Below are 26,559 nucleotides of genomic sequence, written 5' to 3'. Positions count from 1 at the left end.
AAATTTTTTTCCACACATCCATAACTGAGAGTGTTTCATTATCATTTAGCTTGTTTGAAACGTATTGAAATGTTCGTCTCACATAATATGTTTAAAAAGTCACAATTACAATTATACCCTGATCTAGTAGCAACGATGTAGTATTGGGCAGCAGAAAAAAAAATTGCACATTTGGGTGTTCTGTGGCAGGATGACCGGGTGCATTATCAAGAATCAAAAGCACTTTAAGTTCGAGACCCTTGTCATTCAAATAGCATCTAACTTCTGGTACAAAATGTTTGTAGAACCACTCAGTGAAAATATTAATGGTCACCCAACCCTTTTTGTTGGCCATCCAATGAACTGGCAATTTTTGACAATCTATGCCTTTCATTGGCCGTGGTCTTAATGATCAATTTATGAGCAGAGGTTTTAACATCCGATCTCCTAAAGCGTTCGAACAAAATAGAAGTGTTATGCGATCCTTTGCTGCTTTGAACCCACCAACAGTTTTTTGCATTTTTGATATAATACATAAGTTCTGTTTGGCATTTTTTTTCCATAAAAGGCCGGTTTCATCCATATTCCAAACTTGTTCGTGAGTGTAACCTCCATCTTCAATTATTTTAGCAAGTTTTTGTGGAAATGCTTTAGCAGCTGTTTCATCAGCAGAAGCCATTTCACCCTTTAATTTTTATATTATGAAGAGCATGTCTTTTAATAAACTTAGCCAACCAACCATTGCTTGCATGAAATTCATATTTTTTCCTCGATTGAGATGAAGTATCTGGCTGCAGTTTTTTAATCTGTTCATAAAATCTCAATGCTGATTGCTTAATGGAATTTCCATCAACTGGCATTCGTTTTTGTACATTATCTTCTATCCACATCAACTAAAGTTTTTTCAGCCTTTTCTAGAACAACATCTCTTGTGTATGATGATAATTTTGCACTCGAATTTGTACCAGAACATACCGCTTTTCTAATTGCCACTTTATTTTTTTTATAGATCTGACAGTTGATTCACGGACTCCAAAATGCTTAACCCCAGCCGTCGCACCTTCCGCAGTTTGAAAACGATCTAAAATTAAAATTTTTATATCTAAGGAAATGGCTTTCCTTTTTTTTTTTTTGTTATCGGCAACATGTTGTCGATAACCAGCTGGATTAAAATCTTCGGTTAATGAAATGAAAGTTTGGAAATTATATATAGCTTACCATTTATTATTTCTTGACAAAATTATTAATTTTATAGCACGATTTTTATTTTGATTTCACTTAAAAAATGCGGTAACTGTGTTGTCTACTCAAACACCAAATTCAAACTGCTAAGAACTGCTTTTTTATACACGGTCAGTTATGTAATTCGGGGAATTCCCAATAAATGAAAAATAATTTATAATTTTCTTAATTGAAACGAGAATGCAATCCTACAAAATTCTCAGAATTTGCTTGAATTACGAATTTTTTCCTAACATAGACTTTAGGTTGGTCGTGTAAAAGTGAATAAAAATCGCATAAAAATTAATTTTGATATCCCAATTTGCGTAAAAAAAATTCGCATAAAAAGAGATTTAGGTGTAGTTCTATTTTTTTAATCCTGAAGTATTTAACATTCATCTGTTCAAAGTGCAGCCTGAAGACACTTTATTCTAGTTTGGTATCAGGTCCAGAAGTGAAAGTTGTCCCTACCATAAAAATAAAATAATAATAATTATTATTATTATTATTATTATTATTCAGGCCTCCATGTAGTCAAGAGACTCATCATGGGAGGACATTCCTAGGAAACAAAGTCTATCATACCACTCATTGACCATTGTTGCTCTCATGACTCGATCAGGCAATGCATTCCACGGTTTGATCACACTCCGCACAAAGAAACCACTCCTCACTCTCTTGCTCACAGCTTCTTTTGTAACTTTCAGGGATGGCCCCTTGTCATTGCTCCTTCCTGCTGTTCCACCAAGTGAAATAACTCCCCCCCAGTGTCAACTCTGTAACTGCCTCTCAACAGTTTAAAAGTCTAGATCTTTTCATATCTGCTTCTTCTATCCACCAAATTCTGCAGTCCACATTCCCTCAGCAGATCCTCATAACTAATGTTGTACAGTCCTGAAGCCATCAATGCTTTCCACAGATAATTTATCCCTTTCAAATCCTGGGAACCAAATTTGAGAACAGTAGTCATGGTCTTATACAATGGAATGATAACTCTTTTATCTCTGCAAGTCAGCATCCTTCTCAGTATTGCAGCAATCTTCTGGGTTAGCTTCACCACCTTTGCAATATGCTCCCTGAATTTCAGTTTTCTATCAGTCATCACCCCCGAGATCTCGTTTCCAACTGGTTATGCAGCCTCCCGTCAATGTTCAGGACTTTACATTTTGATGCATTAAATCGACATCCTCATTCATTTGCCTATCTGTCCAGTTTATTCAAATCCTCTTGCAGGGCTGCCACATCTGCATTATTACTAATAACAATGCCAAGCTTCACATCATCTGCAAACAACTTAATATCCTCTTGAAATCCATTAAAAAAATAATGAGAATAATAATTTTCAGCTACATTAAAGAAATAAATCTGTGCTTTTGCAAATTACAGTATAAATCAAACTTAAACTTTTGGAATAAATGTTATTACTTCAAACTGCTTATTTTAGATACATTTTATGAAGTTACAGTATTTAAAAAAAAAAAAACATTAACTGCCTCTCCCCTACCAAAACAAAATTATTTGTGACATCAGTGGTCTGGTTCTACAAATGATTAAACAATATGCAGGATACATTGCTTCATTCTGTGTTCAGCCCAGGTGATTAGTTTTGCAAGCCCTTAGGCAGAAATAGCACTATAATATGCTTCTGTGCTAAAAAAGAAAAGAAAGAAAAAAAAAAAAGACAGAATTCTCCATAAGCGATTATCCAAATTAACACTCCTGGGATCAAAGACTCATCAAAGAAGAAAGGTTTATGCCATTAACAGTTATATACATTATATATAAGTGACACATACATTACAAAAGGCCACAGTTTATCACAGAAAATATTTCTTGTCTATAACATATTTATTGTACTGAAGCTTAAACTAATTCACATGTTCAATCAGTATAATAAATTTAGTTTAATCCTTTATCCAAGTGTGAGCAAACAAAGTTTGCACCTGAAAATATCTTCAGGACAGTCCTGAAGATATTTTCAGGCACAAACTTTGCTCACACTTGGATAAAAGATTAAACTACATTTATTATAGTCTAACCAAGTGAAAAATAAACTTTAAACGTGTTCAACTTTCCAAATGGGGTGCTTAAGGGTCAAAGCTGTATAACTGAGAGGAGACCTCCACATAGCCTTTAAAGGAATGCGGAGAACCGACCAGGGCTTCTGACCTAATGTCCAATCCTCACCTTCTCGTGGTGCACCCTGTTGGGTATCTACTTTGATACTGAACGAACGAGGATGGGCTGGCAATTTGGGATTTAGCCGACCAAATTGTATTCTTATTGGTTAAACCAAAATAAAAAATGATGGTACAACATGACAAAATTTCATGCCGGCTGGGGCGTCGCCCGGTTAAACAAGGCCCCCGTTGTTTTCGCCAGGGAACCAGGGCGAACAGCGAAAAGTCAGCTACTGGAACAAATCTGAAAACAAACCCCAACTCAACATCACCAGAGTTAAAGATCGGTACTATCAACGTAAGAAGCCTGAATGGCAAAGAAATGGAGCTAGCTGAGGAATTAGATAAGTACCAGATCGACATAATAGGGGTGACTGAAACAAAAAAGACCAAAACTGGTGAGATCTTTCTGAGCAATAAATACAAAATGTTATATTCAGGCAATGACAATCAAGGAAAAGAAGGAGTAGCCATAGTATTCAACACAAAATACGAGGCTAATCTTCTTGAATGGCAGTCAGTCTCAAGTAGAGTAATGTGGGCAAATATGAGAATGGGGAACTGGACAATGAGACTTATTTGTGCCTATGGTCCCACAGAAGGTTCTACTAAGGTAGAAGTGGAGGAATTTTTTGAGGCTTTAGAAAAAGCAACTGACACAATGAAAAAGGAAAAGTTGGTCCTTGTTGGGGATCTAAATAGTAGAGTAGGAAATGATTGTGAGACATACAAAAATATTTTGGGAAAATTTGGAGAAAAGAGCAAAGCTAATAATAATGGCAAATATCTGTTGGATTTCTGCTCAGGACATGGACTGGTTATTACTAACACCATGTTCCAACATAAAAATGTGCACAAATTCACATGGAGAGAAGAGGCTAGGAATAAGAAAAGTCTCATTGACTATGTTATTGTTGATAGTGATGTTTTCTCCCTGGTGCAGGACACCAGAGTGTACAGAGGATTTGAAATTGGAAGTGATCACTATTTAGTCTTGAGCAGGATAAAATTAAATATCATATTGAAAAGAATAACATGTAAGAAAGTTTTAAAGCGAATAAAAGTTGAGCAGCTCTCAGATATGAACTGTAGACTAAAATACAGAAATATTATTGAAAAGAAAATGAAAGAGTTTGAGAACAGGAATCAAACCTTGGAGATTCAGTGGCAAACTCTGAAGGAAACATTGATTGATTCTGCCAGAGAGGCATGTGGTGAGGTTGTGTGCAAGGATAAAAAAATCAGAACTCCCTGGTGGACACAGGAAGTTAAAGAGGCAGTGAAGGAAAAGAAGAAAGCATATCAAAAGTTCCTGGCAAATAAGTCAGCTTTTACTCTTACAGAATACAGAGACAAATGTAAGAAAGCTAAACAGTGTGTAAAACTAGCTAAACAAAAGTCATGGGAGGACTTTGGCAAGAATATAGAAAATAAATATCAAGAAGGTGGCAAAATATTCTGGAGGTTGTTGAAGAAGCTTAGGAATGGAGGAAAGAGTGCTGTAAAAGGAATTAGAGATGATAAAGGTGAAATGAAAACAGGAGAAAAAGATATCCTTGAAGTATGGAGTAATTACTTTGAAAAACTGCTAAATGAAACAAGCCGTGATGACAGCACAGTGATAAAAAACACTGACCAGGCATGCAGTCAGGAATACATATCCATACTTGAAGTAGAAAAAGCCATCAAAGGCTTGAAATGTGGAAAGGCAGCAGGAGTAGATGATATTCGACCAGAAATGCTGAAGTATGGTGGTATAAGAGTCTTACAGTGGCTGCACTGCATAGTTCAGAAAGCCTGGACAGAGGGACGAATTCCCGATGATTGGAGTAAAGCTCTCATAGTACCCATATATAAAAAGGGAAATAAAACTGAATGTGAGAATTACAGAGGTATTTCCCTACTGAGTGTTCCTGGCAAGATATATGCAAGTATACTTGAGAAACGGTCGAGAAGAATTGTGGAAGAAAAGCTTGGTGAAGAACAAGCTGGATTCAGGCCAAATAGAGGCTGTCAGGATCAGATCTTCACTTTACGACAAATAGTCGAGAAAGCATGGGAATATAACAAAGATCTGTATTTAAGTTTTGTTGATTTGGAAAAGGCATATGACAAGGTGCCAAGAGAGAAGCTATTCAATACGCTGCAGTTATATGGTGTCAATGGAGCACTATATCAAGCAATACTTAGTCTTTATTTGAGTTGTGAGTCAGCAGTTAGAATTGAAGGAAGTACAGGAAGATGGTTTAATGTTAAATCTGGTGTGAGACAAGGATGTACATTATCCCCTCTGTTATTCATTATCTATATGGATCACATTATGAAGGAATGTGGTATTAAACCTGATATCAAAATTGGAGATGTTAATGTCAGCTCTTTGCTTTATGCGGATGATGTTATACTTCTAAATAAATCCGCTACAAGTCTGCAAGATTCTCTGACTAAATTGAATAACTGTTGTAATAGATATGGTATGAAGGTCAGCAATAAAAAGACAAAGACAATGAAAATAGGCAGAATCATTGAAAATGTCAATTGTGTTGTGAATGGAGAACCTGTGGAACAAGTAAAACATTTCAGCTACTTAGGCACAATTTTTACTGAAGATGGTAAACTAAATATAGAAATAGACAACAGAATCAGCAAAGCTGGTATCATGGGAAGTCAATTGAATAAATTCATATGGAATAAGAAAGAAATTAGTCGGAACACTAAATTAGCTGTATACAAGACTGTGTTCAAACCAATTTTAACTTATGGATCTGAGAGCTGGGTCAGAAGTAAAACACTTGACCAAAGACTAGAGACCACAGATATGAGAGTCCTGAGAAAGATTAGAGGCGTGAACAGATGGCATCAATGGCAATATCATATTAAAAATGAGGATATTAGGAAAGAACTTGACATTGTCAGCATCCAGGAATGTGTTAGCAGAGCTAATCTCAGATGGTATGGTCACTTAAATAGAATGGGAGAGGAAAGATTAGCAAAACAAGTGTTCTCTGCCAGGTTGGCAGGAAAACGACCCAGAGGAAGACCAAGATATAGGTGGATTGATACGGTACAAAGTGCCTTAGACGATAGAAATATAAGATCTGATAATGTTGGAGTCTTGACAAGTAACAGACTGATTTGGAGGAAAATTGTAGATAGGAAGTTAGTAATGATGTAATTTTTTCATGTAGTACTGTCATATCCTGTACACCCCTTGAGGGTACATGGCAGGAATTTGATGATGATGATGATGATGAACTTTCCAAATCTCCATGGTAAAAAAAAAACATATTCCTCACCTTCTTATTGCACGCTCCTTGTTGAAATTTCCAAGGATGACTCTAATTTATGTTCCTTTTATTCCAGCATCTGAAATCTCTCTCTTGTATCCTCCAGATAAATGCTTCCTATGTGCTAAACTACAGATTACATGACTTCAATCTATCCTCATAACTAACATTCCAATCATGAATCCAATGCATCCTTTCCACAGTATCTGTGGAAAGGATGCATTGGATTCATGTTTGGGGTTGATACTTTCCACAGTATCAACCCCAAACCACATTTGGACACAGTAGTTAATAGCAGCATACACGATCATGGTCTTATACAATGGAATCTCCAAAATTTTAAATCTTCTAAAACATTCATCTGAATATTGCAGTAATCCTCTGTGTTGTCTTACAACCTTTGCAGCATGCCCCTTAAATTTCCAATTTTGATCCACCCTGACCAAGATTTCATCCTTCCTCCTGTATACATGAAATAAACCATAAGGTGTAAGCACTTTTAAAATAAACTATTAAAAGAACATTATATGTTAACTTTAAATTTTACACACATGCTCTTAACACAATAGTTGAAAAATTAAATATGTATTGGTCAGTTCTCTTAGTTGAAAATTAGTTAAAGTGAATTTTGTCCTTTTCAATGAAACACAATACATAAATTTATAACAATGACTTATAAAATAAGTATTTAAAATAAAATAAATTTACTGTTAGGTTCAGCAATCTGACTTCCAAACTAAGGTAACAAAGTTAAAAAGTCAGGGATCAGGTCAAAAAACAGTTATAACCAATGCCACTATTATTAACTCAAGTTGACAATATTTTCCTATTCAGAAATCATTGCTTGAATAAATAGCATTCAAATTCATCTGCAATACTGTTTGATGCAGTTATATGGATGTGTAATCCTATGAGAATTGGTTATGATTAATTGCTGCATATTCAAACTTTTGGAAATGTGTGACATAATTCTTTTTGTGGTACTATAATCCCATCAAGATGTTGGAAATGAGTAAGTAAAAAGTAAAAAACAAATGTGTGTGTGTCTTTTCAGATTCCCAATCATAGTTAAAGGATGAACTGCATTACTTGTATTAGTAATGTCGCAGTACTTGCGGCATGTATGCGTCTCGTGAATTACATATGTGGCTTGTTAAAGAGAGTGGAGAGCGTATGTGCGCAAAATGCAGGCAGTTGGAGGAAATAAGTACATTAGATATATCGATATCCGACTTTGTTGCTCCAGGAACGGGGAATGAATGTAGGAAGACAAGTAGTATGATAGCAGAGAATGAGAAAATAATAGTTGATAGTGTGGAAGGTGTGAGTGACTGTGGAAGTTTAGGAGATGGTTTTGTTTGGGAGAGTGAATTTAGATTAAGAGTGACTGACCTGCAGAGGGAGATAGATGAGTTGAAAGAGGAGGTGGAATGTCTTGTGAATGAGAGCAGAAGTATGAAAGATAAGATTAGGAGAATGGAAGAGATAAATGCAAGGCGAATCAGAGTAGGAGAGAGAGAGAATTTAGGGAGTATGAGTGAGAGGTATGGGGGTGCTAGAAGAGGAGAGAATGGAAATAGTAGAAGAGACGGAATGAGAGAGAGATATGGAAGTGCTAGACGAGGAGAGAATGGAAACGGTAGGAGAGATGGAATGAGAGAGAGGTATGGGAATGCTAGAAGACGAGAGGATGGAAACAGTAGTAGGAGAGACAGAATGAGAGAGGGATATGGAAGTGCTAGAAGTGGAGAAAATGGAAACAGTAGGAGAGAGGGAATGAGAGAGATGTATGGGAGTGCTAGAAGAGGAGAGAATGGAAACAGTAGAAGAGAGAGGTATGGGAATGAAAGAAGAGGAGAGAATGGAAACAGTAGGAGCGAGGGAATGGTAAGAGGTATAATGTATGGCGACTCAATGATCCGTGGTGTTCAAGATAGGATGCGTGAGGAGTGTTTGCCAGGAGGAACAATAGAAAGGGTGGCTATGGCAATTAAGAGAGGTGAAAGGGTGGATGAGATGATTGTGATGGTAGGAACGAATGACTTGAGTGGTAATGTAAGTCGGGCAGCGAGAGATATGAGATTTTTGCTTGAGACTGTACGGAAGAAGACAGAGAGAGGAAAGATAGTGTGCATGTTGCCTAGGTATGATAATGATGAGCTGAGCAGAAGAGCAGTGATATTGAATGGCATAATAGCGAGAATGTGTGACAAGAGAGGACTGGTATATGTGGATGCCTGGAGTGTGTTTGAGGAAAGAGAGGAGTTGTATGCGAGAGACCGTTTACATTTGAATGAGGAAGGACGTAGGCATCTGGAGAGATTGCTGTTCTGAACGAGTCAGTGTGTCCCAGGGAGGATGATAGCAGGGGTGGCCTCTTGTGGGAATGGATACTTGGGAGAAGGGAGACAATGTCAGGTAACACTGAGCCCAGTGGAGTCCAGAAGAGATAATGCTGGGTATAGAAACAATGGCATTTATATGCTGTATACTAATGCCAGGAGTATCCGGAATAAGGGAGAGGAATTGGTGGCGCAGATAGCATCAGCCTGGCCAAAAATTATTGCGATCACTGAGACGTGGTTGACAGAAGGGGATATAACAACAGGAATAGAAGTCGCTGGGTATAGCATTTTTCGTCAGGATAGGAGGGGAAAGCGTGGTGGTGGGGTACTGCTTATGATAAGTGATGACCTATGTCCTCTAAGAGTGAAGAATTTGGAAGGAAGTGAGACAAATGATTTTGAGAGCGTATGGTGTGAGGTAGAGGTAGGTAAGACAGGATATTTAGTGGGGTGTTGCTACAGACCCAGGAGCACAGAGGATGGGGACCAGGAGATGTTTAGACAGCTAAGTTTGGCAAGTGCAAGAAGAATGATTGTTATGGGAGATTTTAACTTCAGTAGTATAAATTGGAGAGAGGAAGATGCATGTAGCAATAGGGGAATGGAATTTCTAGAATTCTTGAGGGACAAATGTCTTAGGCAACATGTAACAGAGGGAACAAGAGGTTCAAAAATTTTGGATTTGGTTATAGCATCAGAAGAGTTGATAATAACTGAGTTGACGTCTCTCCCACCAGTTGGAGAGAGTGACCATATGGTGTTGACTTGGAAAATGAATAGACATGCAGGAGTATCAAAGAGATGGGAACTTATGTGGAATTATAAGTCAGGTGATTATAATAGTCTTAGACGTCAACTTCGGGAAGTTTCATGGAGGGAGGAATTGGAAGGCCGGGATATCACCAGTGCATGGGAAATTGTGAAAGAATATTTGTTATCAGCAATGGTAAGTTGTATACCACAAGTGAAGAAGAGGACGCAATTTGGAGTAAAGTGGATGACAAACAATATTAAACAGGAATTGCATGCGAAAAAGAGGCTATGGAAGAGATATAAGGAGATAGGTGAAGAGATGCATGAGGAATATAAGACACAGGCCAGAAGAGTGACTAGTGTGGTAAGGAAAGCGAAACTGGAATATGAGAGGAGATTGGCCCTAAGATCCAAAGAAAATCCTAGGGAATTTTTTAGCTATGTGGCCAGTAGGAGGAGAAATGACTGTGGAAGAATGATATTGTGGGATAAAAATGGGAATAGAGTGACTGATGCAGAGGACATAGTGGAATTGTTCAATGAACACTTTATTGGAGTATTTCATCCTAGAGGAGTCAGTTTTAATGCTAGAGGGATAGGACTGGTACGAGGTCTGGAGGTACAGGAGGAGAGTGTGTTTCAGATACTGAGTACTCTGGATGTCAGTAAAGCTGTGGGACTGGATGGTATTTCGCCACGAGTTTTGAGAGAATGTGCTAGGGAATTGACAGTACCTTTAACGTGGCTTTTCAATGAAAGTCTGGCTTTGGTAAAGGTGCCCAGGGAATGGAAGGAAGGTAAGATAGTGCCATTGCATAAGGGTGGTAACAGACTGGAAGTGTCTAATTATAGGCCAGTCTGTGTGTCATCAGTAGTTGTTAAGATCTTGGAGAAAGTAGTGAGGGACCGTGTACAGCATTGGGCAGATGAGGGTAATGTTATCTGTGAGAATCAACATGGATTTGTGAAAGGATGCTCTTGTTTTAGCAATATGCTAGCCTTTTATAATAAAGTTACAAGAACATTAGATGAGGGAAAGGCATATACTGCAATTTTCTTAGACTTGGCGAAGGCATTTGACAGGGTGCCACATGATAAGCTGATATTTAAGTTGCAGCACATGGGTCTGGATGTCAGATTGGTCAACTGGATTCAGGATTGGCTGTCTGATAGGTATCAGAGAGTTGTGTATGGTGGAGCAGTTTCCAGGAGGCAGAGGGTTACAATTGGGGTCCCACAGGGCTCAGTACTAGGACCTATATTGTTTAACCTTTATATCAATGACATAGCCAGTGGATTGCAGGGGGATATTCAGTTGTTTGCAGATGATGCGAAGCTGGGAAGGATTATTAGTAATAGTGCAGATGTGGTAGCCCTGCAAGAGGATTTAAATAAGCTAGATAGATGGGCAAATGAATGGGGGTGTCAGTTTAATGCAGCAAAATGTAAGGTCTTGAGGTTTGGGAAACATCGATGGGATGCTGCATACTCTATGGGAGGAGTTATACTGGAGGAAGTAGGGGAGACGAGATCTGGGGTTGATGATTGATAGAAACCTGAAGTTTAGGGGACATATTGCAAAGGTGGTGAAGGTAACACAGAGGATTGCTGCTATTATGAGAAGGACACTGACCTGCAGAGATAAGAGGGTTATCATTCCGTTGTATAAGTCTCTGATCAGACCACACTTGGACTATTGTTCTCAGATTTGGTCCCCAGGATTTGAAGGGGATAAATTAACTGTGGAAAGGATACAAAGACGGATGACAAAGATGGTTTCAGGACTGTACAAGGATAGTTATGAGGATCGGCTGAGAGAATGTGGACTGCAGAGTTTGGTGGATAGAAGAAGGAGAGGTGATATGATTGAGACTTTTAAACTGTTGAGAGGTGGTTACAGGGTTGACACTGGGGAGTTCTTTCACTTGGTTGATCAGCGGGAAGGAGTGATGACAAGAGGCCATCCCTGGAAGTTACGAAAGGAAACTGTGAGCAAGAGGGTAAGGAGTGGTTTCTTTGTGTGGAGGGTGGTCGAGCTGTGGAATGCATTGCCTGATGGAGTGGTGGGAGCGAGAACGGTCAGTGAGTTTAAAGAGTGGTATGATAGACTTTGTGTTTCTCAGGGGGGGCCTCCCCTCAGTGAGTCTTGACAGACTTTATGTCTTAGGAAGGACCTCCCTCGATGAGTCTTTTGACTCCTTGGAGGCCTGAATAATAATAATAATAATAATTAGTATGTCCAATATTATTTATTATAATTATTTTTACATAAATTAATACAGGCAAAGAACTCAGGGTTAATGGAAATTACAGAATTATTAATATTAGTATGTATTATATATTATAATAATTATTTGTTTTTTCCTTTATTATACTCATAATTATTTTTCTTGTAAAATATAATAAAAATTATAATATTTTAATATTCATTGTTTTACCATTAGTATAGATTATACTCTAATTGTCTTTATTCCTTTATTATACTTCTCTTTTATTAAAGATAACTGTAAGGGCTAATATGACAGCATAGTTAAAAAAGAGGATTTTCTTTAAACTAAAAATAATCATGTGTGACTCACACATGCATATGTCTGGTATTATATGCATAACTGTTGTAATATAAGCAGAGTAAAATAATACACTTGTTTTTCAATCCAATTTAGAAAAGGTTGGAAACTTGAACTGATAATATCATAAGGAAATATTATAAATATGATATAATACTATAAGAATGAATAATAATAATTTAATAAAGACAGTAATTATAATATGTAATGCTTTCATACTGTAAATGGCCATTACATTTATATTCAATAAAGAAGTATAATAAAGCATTAAAGATATAACAATAACCGTATAATATATACTGGTATAACAATAATGTATTAATAATATAATAATTTTTACATGTTCTCAGTTTTGGAGTTATTGTCCTTTCTTATTTTCTTTTATTTGTGTTTACTTCTTATATATATATATATATATATATATATATATATATGTATGTATGTATGTATCGGGGAACCCAGTAACCCCTAGAGAGTGCGTCCCCTGGGTGGTGGATAAGGGAGCCCACCATGTGTGCGTGCATGTGTATATGGTGGGATGGTCTGAATATTAAATAAGGACTCGTGGCCATAAGGGGGCAATCATCTTGATTGTAAGGGAAGCAGCACTCCCATGGACCCCCTAGCTGGATCTATATCTTCTCCTTCTACTACTTTGAGGAAGATCCACTTACTTTAATCTTTCCTATAAGGCTTTATTAGCCAACTCTTCTTATTTTATGACCCCTATGCTATTAGAGTACTCGAGGGCCATGGGGTCTTTTCATTTCTGGCCTTACAACTATGCCCTCTCTATAAACCTTACTGTAATTCTTCTATATCTACTCTTTCCCACTTCAATATACCCTATTCTTCCTATGGGTTTAAATTCAGAAGAAGGCTAGTTCAGAAGCCTTAAGGTAGCAGCCCTACCACTGAATTATTCTATCGTCAGGCTAGTCCCCTGACATGGAGAACATAATTCTACTAGTAAGCTGACAGAAAAAGATAATCGGATTGAATCTATAGGAAACAACCCTGGAATGGAAAAGGTAAAACAAAAATGGAAACGACAAAATATAATACACATAACAAACTGGAATGTAAGAGGAATAGCATATAAAGAAATAGAATTAGACCAATTATTAAATGAAAGAAATTTTAAAATAGCTGATAATTGAAACAAAAAAGAAATTAAAAGGAACCATGAGAACTGAAAATTTTAATGTGATATACAGTGGAGTTGACAGAGACCAAAGAGCACAAGCAGGAGTCATGATTTGGATTCATAACTCCCTTTCAAAACAGTTAAAACATTATAAATTATGGAATGAAAGAATAATAGAAGCTAGAATAAAAATAGATAGAGGTGATTTAACAATAATTAGTTTATATGCCCCAGAAGAGGGAAGAGAACAAGATAATATTGATTTTTATAATCAGCTACAAAACATATATAATAAAATAAATAAAAATGATTACGTAATTTTAGCAGGAGACTTAAATGCAAGAATTGGAAATATGAAAATTAATAATAATATAGGAATACATGGAGAACATACTCTAAACAGGAATGGTAAAAAATTGATTGACTTTGCAGTTTATAATAACCTAAAAATAATGAATTCCTTCTATAAACATAAAGACATACATAAATATACTTGGGCATCAAGAGGATGGAAATCAATATTAGATTACCTTATACTAAATGAAAAGACATCAAAATTTTCACTAGATGTTAGAGTTCACAGAGGATATGAAATAAGCAGTGACCACTTCCTTGTTAAAATAAAATTAAGATTATCACATAAATGGCTACAAATAACAAGAACAGAAAGAAAATTTGAAACATTTGTTTATAAAACTAGACTACTGAATGACACAAATATACAATGGCTATATGAACAAAGAATTAATCAATATCTAGACAAAATAAAACAAAAAGAAGAAATAGAAATAGAATGGCTTAATATAAAAAATACTAAATGCAGCAGCAAATGAAAGCTTAGGAAAGACCAAAAAATTCAATAAAAGGAAAAAACTGAAGATCTGGGATGATACAATGAAAGAAATAATCAAAAAGAAAAAAGAAGCCTATCACAAATGGTTAAGCAGTAAAAGATTAAAAGATGAAATAGAATATAAAAGAATAAGAGCCATAGCTAAAAGACAAGTCAGAAAAAGACATACAGAATCATGGAACAAATTTGTTTCTAATTTAGAACATGATTTATATAAAATAAGACCCAATGTATATAAAATTTTGAAACACTTAAATGCAGATACCAAAGAAAACATAAAATTAATCACTGAATTGAAATTAGAAGAATTTCTAAATTACTACACAGAATTGTTGACAGACAAATATTTTAAAAAAGACAACTGGCAAACAATTAATGAAAATGAAAAGGAAATAACTAAAGAAGAATTAGAAATCAGCCTGAAAGAAACGAAACGGAAAATCACCTGGAGAAGATAAACTAGGTTCAGAACTATATGAATATGCAGGAACTAGATTCAAAGAAAGACTTGTTATTTTTAAATAAAATTTATTCAACTGGTATCCCCCAATAGAACGGAAAAAAGCAATTGTGATTCCTATCTTTAAAAAAGGTAATAGAGATGACCCTAAAAACTATAGAGGTATCAGTATACTAAATTCCTGTTACAAAATATATAGCAGAATCTTAAATAGCAAACTAATGAAATATTCCGAAAACTTTATTTTAGAAGTACAGAATGGATTTAGAAAAGGATGATCATGTATAGATCCCGCCTTTTGCATAAAATTAATAATAGAGAAAAGAAGAGAATACAATTTAGAAACACATATTGCATTTATTGACTTTGAAAAAGCATTTGACAAAGTTAAAAGAAACATATTAATTAACATATTAAAAGAAAGACAAATATCAAATAATATCCTAAAAGCTATCATATACGAGAGAGATAAACCAAGGGGTCCGACAGGGATGTCCCCTCTCAGCAACTCTTTTTTAATATCTACTTAAACGAAATAATAAAATGGAATAAAAATTTACATCAAGAAATTAAACTTTCTCCTACAGTAAACTTAAACATTCTCCTCTTTACCGACGACCAAATAATAATTACAAATTCTGAAGATAAACTACAGAAAGCTATTTTAGATCTAAATGAGATATCCAAAGATTATGGTATGATAATATCAACAGAAAAATCAAAAACTATGTCCTTTAAAGGACAAGATCCAGCAAGAACTAAAATAGTAATAGATAACAAGATCTTAGAACAGGTGAATTCATTTAACTACCTAGGATGTACGATCACATGAAAATGAAAAGGATATAAACGTAAAAATTGCAAAATATTTAAAAATAACAGGTGTAATTAACTCTATATTTAAACCAAACCTAGTTCAAAAACAAACCTGACTAAAAGTATACAATATATTAGCCCTACCAGTCTTAATGTATGGAAGTGAAATCTGGACAATAAAACAAAAAGACAAACCAAGATTAACAACAGCAGAAATGAAGTTTATGAGAAAAACTGCAAAGCATACCCTATTTGATCACAAAAGAAATGAAGAAATTATGAAAGAATTAAACCAAGAACCAGTAATAGAAAAAATTAAAAAATATAAACATAAATGGATGGAACACGTTCAAAGAATGAAAACAGAAAGATTACCAAAACAAGTCTTAAAATACAAGCCATTAGGAAAAAGAAAACCAGGACGTCCTCTTAAACGATTCAACAATGACTTCTAAGGCCATGCTAGGCCTAAATCCTTGATATGCATGATGATGATGACTTCTTATATATTAATAATAATATAACAAAGACAGTAATTATAATATGTAATGCTTTCATACCATAAATGGCCATTACAGTTACCTTCAATAAAGCAGAAGTATAATAATGCATTAAGGATATAACAGTACAATATATACTGGTATAACAATAAAATATTAAAAATATAATTTTTCCAGGTTTTTAATTTTGGAGTTATTGTCCTTTATTATTTTCTTTTATTTGTGTTTACTGCTTGCCATTTCATCTTATCCATTGGTTCAATATTTTTAAGTTATTTCAAATGTAATACTTGTTTTTGGTATCATTATCAAATTCCATACTGAATATGACATCACTGTCTTAATCTCCACAAAAAAAAGAAAAAGAAAAAATTCACAATATGTTTAAAAATACACCTAATGTATTACATAAAAATTCATGAATATCATTTTGGTCATTTATATTTACTAACCTTTTCAAGTATCCTGCCATTTTGTTGTACATTAGTGGAGCTCCATGTCAGTTAAATCAGCACTGCTCCAAAAACTTTTCATTATCTAAAATTAGATAATGAAAAATTTTAATAATTTTTATAAAATTTTAATAAAATAATTTTAGATTTTTATTCCAGAGTTCCATATCATAAAAAAATTATGACGAATATCTATGCTATATTTAACATAAATCAAATGTTTATATCCTTTAACAAACAGTTGTGTGGATAAAGTTTCAATCCATAGTTGCCAATTTAAATGATTAAAACATTATATATATATATATAAATTAGCTGTATACAAGACAGTGTTCAAACCAGTTTTAACTTATGGATCTGAGAGCTGGATCAGAAGTAAAATACTTGACCAAAGACTAGAGACCGCAGATATGAGAATTCTGAGAAAGATTAGAGGTGTGAACAGATGGCATCAATGGCAATATCATATTAAAAATGAGGATATTAGAAAAGAACTTGACATTGTCAGCATCCAGGAATGCATTAGCAGAGCTAATCTCAGGTGGTATGGTCACTTGAATAGAATGGGCGAGGAAAGATTAGCAAAACAAGTGTTCTCTGCCAGGAAAACGACCCAGAGGAAGACCAAGATATAGGTGGATGGATACGGTACAAAGTGCCTTAGATGATAGAAATATAAGATCTGATAATGTTGGAGTCTTGACATGTAACAGACTGATTTGGAGGAAAATTGTAGATAGGAAGTTAGTAATGATGTAAATTTTTCATGTAGTACTATCATATCCTGTACACCTCCCCTTGATGGTACATGTCAGGAATTTGATGATGTTGATGATATATATATATATATACACACACACGCACACACATATAAACTACACCCAACATTTGCAAAACTACAATACAACAACAAAAAAAAAATTGTAGAACCCAAAACACTGTTTCGTAGCAAGTGTCTGGTACAGTTGGCAAAGCTAGAGGGAAAAAAATAAATGAAATGATTTTGCACCAGAACTAATACACACGAAAAAGAAATAAAATAAAATAAAAAGTGATAGCCTTAATTGTAATAATCAATTCCACAAGAATTTACAAAGAACAGGAAAGGAGGGTGACACAGTTGGCAAGAGTATGAGTGGCAGTTAACTAGTGAAGTCCCCCCCCCCAAAAAAAAAAAATTCTAGGGAGTTATTTCGATATGTAGTATCGAAATAACAAAAAAAAAAAAGGAATGATTATAAGGATGATGCTGATTGGAGAAAATGGTAAAAGAACAACTGCTGCAGAGGATATAATTGAGAGATTTAATGAGCAGCTCATAAAGGTCTTTCATTGTGAATGTGTCATCATGGAGAGTTTGAGATTAATGGATGATAAAGAGGAGAGACTGACTGTAAATCAGCAATAGGTATGTGGTTAATTGAGAAAACTTGATGTTAATAAGGTTGTGGGACTTGCCATGCAATTTGTAAGAATGTGCCAGAAGTTGACATCTGCCTTGATCCTACCTCATATCTGCCTTGACCTCATCCTCGTATTCTTTGTCTGTAAATTGGGTGTGGTCTCTAGTTTCTATGACAAAAAGACCTACTACCTCCGTATGAGATTGGCTAACTCAGTTTCGATTGAAAAAATCCATATAAAGATTCCTCTCATCACGACAAGAATTGAACTTAAGCCTTTCCAATCAAAGGGCTCAAAGTACTGTCGTTCTTCCACTTGCACTATGGAGGCCCTTTAATATGCTGCTTCATAAGGTAGGTGACAGAACTCAACCATCAAATTATAGATCTATCTGTGTGTCAGTTGTGGTTGAAGTGTTGGAGAGGCTCGTGTGAACCAGGACCTAAAACTGGGTTGACAACAGTAGTATCATCATTGATGGACAGCATGAATTTGGTAAACAGAAGTGTCATGTTTTTGTAATCTACTTACTTACTTATTACAATAAAGTGACATTGGACAAAGGAACTGGATGCTAAGTAGTATACTTAGATTTTATAAAGGCATTTGATAGATTACCACATGCTAAGCTGATAGTCTAATATCCAACTCCATCTGCTCTAGTTTGACTATCAGCTTAGCATGATAGTCAAATCTAGTGCACTGGATAGGAGATTGGTTATCTGATAAGTATCAGTAAGTTGTGTATGGGGGAGCAATATCCTGTAAGAGAAAAGTCACTGATGGTGTGCCTTGAGGGTCTGTTTTAGAATTATTTAATGTGTATGTGAATGTTATTCGGAAAGTTTTGGATGGGGATATTCAGTTTGCAGATGATACAAAGTTGGGACAACTACCCGTATGAGGAGTAAAGCAGATGTTCTTGCCTTACAAGAAGACTTGAATAGATTGAGTGAATGGGCATGGGAGTGGGGATGCCAGTTCGATGTTGCAAAATGTTATTATTATTAACATTTGAACTCCGTGGAGTCAGAGACTCATCGTGGGAGGTCACACTCATTCAACACGCTATTGAACACAATGCTCATTCAACCATGCCTTAAACTGATTCAGTGTGTCTACACCCACAACACACTCAAGCAATGTTCCACTCACCAACCACCCTCCATGCAAAGAACCTACTCCTCACTCCTCTATTCACACCCTCCTTATACAGTTTTGTGATGCCCCCCCCCTTCTTCTACTCCCCTCTCCCATTCTATGAAAAATTTCTTCCATGTTGACCCGATAACAACCCCCTAACTAGCTTATATGTCTCAATCATATCCCCCCCCCTTCCTCCTATTCACAAGGCTCTGCAACTTACATTCTCTCAATCTGTCCTCATACTCCACATTCCAAAGACCACAGACTTACCTATTTCTGCATGTCAGGGTCCTCCGCATCATTGCCATTATCTGATGTGATGTCTTCACAACCTGTGCAATGTGGTCCCTGAATTTCAGGTCATTGTCCACCATCACTCCTAGATCGTTCATCTCCTCTACTTCCATTAAAGTTTCCCCACCAAGTGTATATGTTGCATCCCATTGTTGCTTATGAAATCTCAAAACCTCACATTTTGCAACATTAAATTGACCGTTCCACTTACCTGCCCAATCATGCAATCTATTTAAGTCCTCTTGTAAGGTAATAACATCTGCTTGACTCTGCATCGCTCTCTCCAGTTTTGCATCATCTTCAAACAGCTGGTCACTAGTTAAACCCAACCCAATATTATTAACATACAAATTGAACAACAATGGCCCCAAAACTGACTCCTGCAGCACACTGCTAGTTACATTTCTCTTTCGGGATACTGCACCCCATATACCACTATCTGATACCTGACAGCTCGTCACTGATCCAACGCAGAAGTCTGTTATCCAGTCCCATCTATTTCAGTTTATTTAAGAGCTTATCACGTAGCAATCTATGAAAAGCCTTTACAAAATCTAAGTACACCATTGTATATGCATCTCCCCTGAACAAGGAATTTGTCACTTTGTTATAGTACATAAGTAAGTTAGTGAAACATGATCTCCCCCTTAACAAACCCATGCTGATAACCACAGAAAATACTGCTGTTATCAACCCATTTCTGTATCCTACTTCCAGGACCTTCACCACAACTCCAAATATACACACTGACCTATAATTTGAAGCTACAGCCTTATCACCACCTTTATGCAGTGGAACAGTTTTACCCTCCTACTCTCTTGGAACTTGTGCTGTTGTAAGATTCTTATTAAACAGGCATGCTAATGCTACTGCCTATTCCCTGGAACATTCCCTTAAAATGCATGGTGATATGTCATCAAATTTTATTCCCTTACTGACATCAAGTTTATTTCCTCAAATACCTCTTGCTCACTCACAATTAAGCCATTCTCTCCTATGTCCTTTACACTTACGTTCTTCATGATTCCATCCTGATCAGGATGACCCTTATAAATTGATCACTGAATACCTCAATGGTGTCTTCTGCAGCAGTTACCATCTACCACTTTCATCCTTTAACTCTCATTCTTAAAGTTGACCAAGTGGTTAGCGTATCCGCTCTCCAGCCAAAAGGCTGCGGGTTCGAATCCTGCCGTGGACATGGATGTTTGGGATTGTCTGTGAAAATACTAATGGTGGTGGTTGGCGGGATGGAGTTGGTGTAGACGATGAAAGTAGTTGTAGTTGGTGGATTGAGTGGCAGAGACGGAGAGTTGCAGAGTAGGTACCCTCCCTTGATGAGCTTGGTCTCCCTGGAGGTATCATGTAATAATAATAATAATAAAAACTTCATCTTACTGTGATCATTCTTCCTTTTACTTGCCACATATCTAAACATTCTCTAGAGTTTTTCTTAGCCTGATTTGCCAATTTCTGCTCATACTCTACTTTTGTTTTCCTTACTAACTGAGTCGCTTTCCTAACTTGTTCTTTATATCCTTCATGTGACTGATTACCATTATTCATCTAGTACTTCCTCCAAAATACTTTCTTTTTCCAGATTTCATGCTTAAGCTCCACATTCATCTATTTTACACCTATCTTATTCAGCCTTTTGGCCTTTGGAATACATTCATACATTGATGCTGTTATGTATTTCTTTGTAAATTCCCATGCAACATTTATTTCCTTACCGCTCAACTCCTCGTTCCATGTTATAGCTCGAAGTTGTCTCCTAAGCTTGTCATACTCACCAGCCTTATAATTCCACATATATCCTTTCATCGCAGAAGCCTGCATACGACTAGCCACAACACAGGTGATTACTTCATGATCACTTTCACTAACTGGAGGAAAATGTGAAGCCCCTCTAACAATTACATCCTCTGATGAAATCTGCCAGCCTGGCTGGCCGAGTGGTCAGCATGTCCGCTCTCCAGTCAAGAGGCTGCAGGTTCGAATCCCGCCATGAGCATCAATGTTTGTGATTGTCTGTGTAAATACTAGTGGTGGTGGTCAGCTGTAGATGGCATTGGTGTAATTGCAGGAGTCCAAAGACTCGATGAGTCTTTGGCTTCCCTGGAGGTGACAAATAATAATAAAATGATCAGATCTAAAGCTCTTGATCCTCATGTGCTGCCTGAGATAGTTATCTCTCAAGAACTCGAGAAATTTACTTTCCTTATACCCAAATGCTATCTCTTCATGCTGCCATAATTAAAATCTTGCATAATAATTACTCTTCCTTTGTTCACTAATCCAAGTTGTTCATACATTTCTTCATCACCACATTTGCAGGCCTATAGCAACATCCAACTAAATATATCTTCCTCTCATCCTCCACGTTACACCACAGTGCCTCATGTTTCACTTATTCCAATGAGTTGGGGACGGATAAACTCAATCACTGAAACCATTCCATCCCCTTTATTTATATTTATATTCTCAAAAATGTTTATCAAGAGCAGTGGCGGCTCGTGGCTTGAAATCGTGGGGATGCTGCAACTTTCGAAATATACATACAGACTATAAGTACAGTGTTATAAGTGTTTGAATACAATATCAGAATTATGGTAAAAATTAAAAAAAAAATTAAACATCAAAAAATACTGTTTATTATCGATAAAATTATACAGTTTGGTATAATTCAAAATTACTTAAAAATAAAATATATTCTTCTTGTTTTGTTTCATGAAAAAATATTGTTTATTATTGATGAAATTATACAGTTTAGTATAATTCAAAATTACTTATCCATTCCTTTAACGTAATTAAAGGAATGGATTTACAATTTTTGGACATTACAATTAAATCCTTTAATTGTAATGTCCAAATATTTAGAGATGCAGTAAACGTGATAAGCACTATGAAAACTCTACTACTGGTGCAAACTGCATATAAACAACAGTGGAAATGCACGACGTACAGTGCTTCGTTACTAATAGCTTGCATCTCACTATGACGTACTTATGCTTGCTCGCCTAGCAATATGACACTGTGGTAAATACAGTGCTGCTAGCTTCCTTTGACCTCCTAAGTGCTACAAGATGGATTTTTATTATTTTTTATACAAAACGAGAGATTTGTATAGGATTGTTGATGATAAAATTAAATATTACAACAAATATAAATAAATTAATAAATATATTTATATATTGAGAAAAATTGGGGGCGCTGCAGTTCTGCAGTGCCTATGCACTACCCGCCCCTGGTCAAGAGGAAAAGTGAACAGCATATATTTTTTATTCTTCAGAACTTTCTTCAAGCTTCAATAGTCCCATTCTATGATAAACACCATTTTAAAGGATACACAAGAAGTTTGTTATATTTTAGAGTTTCTCACGGAATCTCCATGGAATGTGACGCCAATTCACAATGACACTGTCTGTGTGAAATTGTGATGCAATTTACAATAGCTTACTCAACATTAGTTTCTCAGGAGCCAATTTATATTATAAAAGCAAGGGTCTATTGTAGTTCTTTCCATTTGAGTCTGTTGAGGATTTGTGACTTATCCATGGCATACACACACGCATGGATTTCTTATGTTGTTTAAGATGGATGCTGGCCAATCTTTTACAGTTTGTTCATAATATGACAAGTTTGAAGAACAAGGAACTTGGAATCACTTGGAACCGAGAGGGGAGAGTTTGTCCTTAAAAGAGCAAATTTGTAGGCAAAGTTGGATAATGGCTGCTATGATAAACTTGGTTATAAGCAAATGCTCTAGTGCCACACCAGTTTTTTTTTTTTTTATGTCTAATTGTATCTTGGTACCGAAAATGGAGATAAAAAAATACTTCTTATACGTTTACTCACCACTCCCTTGTGCAAACTATAGGTAGTATGGTTCGTACTCTCTCTGTTTTGAAAAATCAATTTTGAAAGATATTTACCAGTACTTAGCTTAGTACTGGTAAATATCTTTCAAGCTACGTTTCAGTCATCTCATCTTTCTTTCTCTTATTTACCAAATTTCAGATTACATATTAAATACCCTCAGTCTATCCTCATAGATGATATTCTACGATCCTGATGACATTTTTGTTACTTGCAATAGTATCTTTCTCTCTCTAAAGTTTCTTTGTACCTTGAAATCCAGTCAACCATATTAATGCACATTATGTCAGATGTGGACTCATCAGTTTTAATACATCCTGTTTGATGTTCTTCTCAACATTCAGTGATCTGTTGGTCTCACCACTCCTGCTGCATTATCTCCTGGACCAATATTCCTTCCATCCTTAAAATGGACATTTTATCTATGCTCAAATTGCCTGTTATTTGAGATGCATGACATATTTTTCTAATATAAATTATTTATAGGTGTCTACAGGAAACATTTTCATGTAAGATACACATCATTAAGGATGTAGAAAGAAAATAGAACTTTTTTTTTTTTTAATATTAAAAAGCTTAATACATAAGGGATAGAGTAGGTGTGCCATTTCTGTTCCTTACACAGTCTTGCCATAAATAATTTTACTTCTGCACACTCCTGTGCTGCCCACAGAATTGCGCGAGTTTGTTTCCATTAGTGGTGCAGCTTACATTTGTGTGTTTATCAGTAGTGAGAGAGTTGTCTAGCTGTATAGGTTAACTTGCACTCTGGAGACTGAGAACTGTATAGCTGTAATAGCACTTCACAAATTTGGAATGCAGCCATCTGTTATTATCAACTGGCTAAAAACACATGGAATCAGTAGGATGTTTATGTATCTGACTATTAACCATTATAACAATACAGAAGACATCTGATTGCCAAAGAAGAGGTTGACCATCTTGCGTTAGGATGCAATAGTGTGTGAGAGCTGTGAAGACATGCTTCCAGTATCTCACAGGATAATCCTGTGAGAATGCAGAAAGGGATGTTATGAGAGATGAATAGGTCACAGAGAATGATGTCACATGTACTAACTGATGACCTGGGGGGGGGGGGGGAGGCCTATCATCATTCTACTGGATACTTCCCAACATCACAACTTATGCTTCTGAGAGTGATAAAATCAAAGCACTTCTCAAGCAGTACATGAACAATAGACACAGAGATCCTCTTCACAAATGAGAAGATTTTCACCATTTAAGAGCCATTTAATTAACCACCAAAGCAATCAGGTATATGCCCTGGATGGTTGCACAGCCACTGCGCTATAGTACCCAGAATTCAGAGAGGTCATTACCTGGCATCAGTGATGGTGTGGTGGGAGATGACATATCAGGGAGGTATTATTCAAGTTACATTTCTGTGAGAAAGGGGTCAAAAACTCCCCAAAGTGTATCAAGACACCATGCTGGAACCTCTGGTATGGTCCCTGAACAACACCTTGTTTCACATTGATATGTTACAGGTTTATGTGGTGTTCAAGTCTTTAACAGTATTTATGGCTAGACTAGGTATACTAAAGAATCAACATAACCTACTAGAATATGTTTATGACATGAGTGATAAAATCATTTCTGAAACTTGTTCACCAGTCTATTCACATTAGGCACACTTATTGATGCACTTATTAAATATGTTGATAAATGCATCAGTAAATGTTACAAAGAAGAAATTAAAAAAAAGTACAGCATGTGTGTATCATCATCATCATCATCATCAACAACCATGGGTCCAGTGCTCGTAGATGTCTGCTGCCATCTTGATATGATTCTTCCATTGCATTCTATTTTATGCAAGATGACTTATTTTGTGTATAGAGTTTTCGCACCATTTAATGATGTCATCACCCCATTCTCTGTTTGGTCTTCCTCTTTTGTTCTTTCCTTCAATCATTCCAAACAGCAACGTTTTTAATTTTCTCTAATCATTCATTCTACATATATGGCCAAATAGACATAGTTTCCTTTTGATTATTTTCTGGATCAGGTTTTCTTTTGGTTGTATTCGTCTGTAGATTTTCTCATTGTTCACTTTCTGTATCCAGCTTATTCTCAAGATCTTTCTATAACACTTCCTCTCAAATGTCAATATCCTCCTTTCAGATTCTCTCAGGAGTACCCAGTCCTCGCATCCATAGAGCATACTGCTGAAGATACAGGTTTCTACGATGCACAGTTTAGTTTGCATCTTTATAGCTCGGCTCTTCCATATTTTGTCCATGTGTGTGTGTATATATATATATATTTGTGTGTGTGTATAAGAAAAGAAATTTCTTTTTTTGTTTGTCTAGCCAGAATTTTATTCTAATCTGCATATCCAATGAATGTTACACTCATACAGGTGTATGCACCCACTACAGATTCAAGTGAAGATGAGGTCAAAGAATTTTACAGCAGCTTGCAACAAGTAGTATACAGTATTGATTAAACAGATTTTCTCTTGATATTAGGTGATTGGAATGCAAAAGTGTGTGAAAAAGAAGAACAAGGCATTACTGGAAAATTTGGTTTATTACTGAGGAATGAAGCAGGTGAAAGGATATTGGAATTTTGTGTTGAGAACAGTTACTTTATTGCAAACACTTGCTTTCAACAACATAAAAGAAAATTGTACACATGACTTCACTTACTGGAGAATACAGAAATCAGATAGATTACATTGTTGCCAGCAGAAAGGTGGAGGAGTGCTCTACAAACAGCAAAAACACTACTTGGTGCAGACTGGGACAGATCATGAATTATTGATAGCTGAAGTTAAATTGAAATTAAGGGTTAAGATGAAATAAAAGGACAGTATCGGATATAATTTAAATGTTATAAGCGAAGCATTTGAAGTAGAAGTCAGAAAGAAATTAAAAAGTTTGGAGAAGACAGGAAGAGAATTACAAGAGCTATGGGAAGAAAAATGTACAATTGTAGAAGCAGCAAAGAAGACTAATTATTATTATTACCCTAATACACCATGGAGTCAGAGACTCATCAAGGAAGTGCTTTTGTCATAGAGCTCATCATACTAACATTAACACTCAAATTCTCTGTAGATACCACACTCCATGCAGGACATTTTAATCATTCATAACTGCATGCAAAAAACCTTCTCACTCCCTTTTTCACACCCTCCTCATTTAGCTTCCAGGGATGACTTTTTGTTCTCCCTTTGTCTCCCACCATTTTCTGTAAAACCTCTTCAAAATTGATCCTATAACAACCCCTTACTAACTTGTAGGTCTCTATCAT

The sequence above is a fragment of the Typopeltis vanoorti genome, chromosome 15 (genome assembly GCF_054136105.1).
Source record: "Typopeltis vanoorti isolate ZY-2024b chromosome 15, IOZ_Tvanoo_1.0, whole genome shotgun sequence".
Lineage (NCBI taxonomy): Eukaryota > Metazoa > Arthropoda > Arachnida > Uropygi > Thelyphonidae > Typopeltis > Typopeltis vanoorti.
Note: the sequence above shows the minus strand (reverse complement) of the source record.